Raw genomic sequence first — 2,125 nt, 5'->3', positions numbered from 1 at the left:
AAATGTCTTTCATTTGCTCAACATGTTCATTCCCATAATGATGGCCATAATTTCCTTCCTTAGCTTCACTTTCTTTTTGGTCTTTTTTCGTTAACACACATAGTAATACAGAGATTCACAATGATTTTACTGATATTAAACTCTTAAAAGTCATCAATATTCTCCATGGTCTATAAATGAAGTTCAGACTGATTTTTAGGTCATTCAAAGATTTATATCATCTAACAAAAAATTATTTTTGTTATAATTTCTATAAAAAGTTTTACTATATAAATATAAATAAATCCTCTGAAACATATAGTTTTTATAAAGTTATTTCAAGTTATCACCCATCATGTGAAAAAAAAAAGCTTTTCACTGGATGTCTTTGTTCAATGCCAGGAATAATACAATAAAAATTACTCACACATGGATTTCAAGTGATTAAAAATTGTTTATTTTACAGATCTTTTTTTTCCAGATGAGTTTGTTTGTACACTTCTTGGTAAACAAGGCATAATACATGAAGTATTAAGATCAAAGGACACAGACCACACAGATCATTCTATGTATTATGATAGGTAAATCTTATCTAACAAAGTGCCAAATTCCATGTATATAAATGATAATCTCGCCACACGAAGGCCTTTGAAGATGTTTAAAAATGATTAGAGGCAATATGGGTTACTACTGGTGACCTCTGAGACTTCCTACAATTGATGCTGCCCTGCATGTGACAGCCCTGCACATGACACTATGTATCTAGTGTATCCTTAGACCTTTCTTCCAAAAAATCAAGTGATGGCAGTAATCTCACTGTTTATGAATATATGTTGCTGTCTCTGAACTCCCTCCTTACTGGATCTTCTTCAAGAATTCTAAATATTTGCTACTGCAAAATGATCTTTTCTCAGTGATTTTATTTAGAGCAACTTTGACATCCTTATTCCTCAGGCTATAGATCATAGGGTTCAGCATTGGCACAATAATGGAGTAAAACACAGAAGACACTTTCCCTTTGTCCATGCAGCCGATGTTTGATGGCTGCAGGTACATGAATGCTACAGAATTATAGAAGATTGTAAGAGCCAAAATGTGGGAGCTGCATGTGCTGATGGCTTTGGACCTGCCTTCAGTGGAGAGGATTCTCAGGATACTGGCAATGAGGGAGACATAGGAGCCAAGGATGGTCAAGGTTGGTGCTACAACATTAAATGCACCGAAGCTCAAAATTACCACTTCATTGGTATAAGTGCTGGAACATGAGAGCTCCAGTAGTGGAAAAATATCACAGAAATAATGGTTGATTATATTATTCTTGCAGAAAACCATTCTTAGCCTGCAAACTGTGTGAGCTGTGGCGCCAATCGAGCCCATTATATATACCTCAACTACCAACCAGGAGCAGACCTAATCAGACATGGTGACATTGTAAAGCAATGGCTTACATATGGCAACATAGCGATCATATGCCATCACAGCCAACATATGACATTCTGATATAACAAAAAAAGCAAAGAAGTAGAGCTGAGTCATGCATTCAGGATAGGAGATGGTGTTCTTCTCTGTCACAAAGTTCACCAGCATTTTGGGGGGTAATGACAGTGGGATAGCAAAGATCAATGAAGGACAAACTGCTGAGGAAAGAGTACATGGGGGTGTGCAGGTGAGAACTGACCCCAATCAATGTGATCATGCCCAGGTTCCCTACCACTGTGACCACATAGGTTCCTAGGAAGAAAAGAAAGAGGGGCAGCTGTAGTTCTGGCTTTTCAGTTAACCCAGCAAAGATAAACTCAGTCACTGTGGAGTGATTTCTTGCTGCCATTTCCCTCTGGGAATTTTATGAGGGAAGAGAAGAAGAAATTAGACATAGGTGGTTACTTATGCCGTGAGAAATAGATGCAAGTCTTGTCATTCAGGTATCTCCAATTCTCCCTCCCTGTACCAGCTCTACATTGGAAGTTAAAGACTCTGTTGTCCCAGTTTATAGATCATGCAAATAAACATCAGATGAAATTAATTCTTTTTTGTTTCTGTTTTATGTGTTGGTCTTAGTACTGACCAGTCTCTGAACATCCAAAGAACTGTTCTGGTAACTTAGAATATTGAGTGTTCTGAGCCCTGGTGGTAAAATAGTTAAGTA

The 2,125-nt window shown here is 37.4% G+C and overlaps 1 pseudogene; it reads right to left on the bottom strand.

Moving 5' to 3' along the window:
- Positions 1–484: 484 nt before the first annotated feature.
- On the bottom strand, positions 485–1,911 carry LOC100675911 (olfactory receptor 8G50-like; annotated as a pseudogene).
- Between the last annotated feature and the right edge of the window lie 214 nt (positions 1,912–2,125).

The sequence above is a fragment of the Loxodonta africana genome, chromosome 15, assembly GCF_030014295.1.
Source record: "Loxodonta africana isolate mLoxAfr1 chromosome 15, mLoxAfr1.hap2, whole genome shotgun sequence".
Lineage (NCBI taxonomy): Eukaryota > Metazoa > Chordata > Mammalia > Proboscidea > Elephantidae > Loxodonta > Loxodonta africana.
Note: the sequence above shows the minus strand (reverse complement) of the source record. Positions and strands in the feature narration are given on the sequence as shown.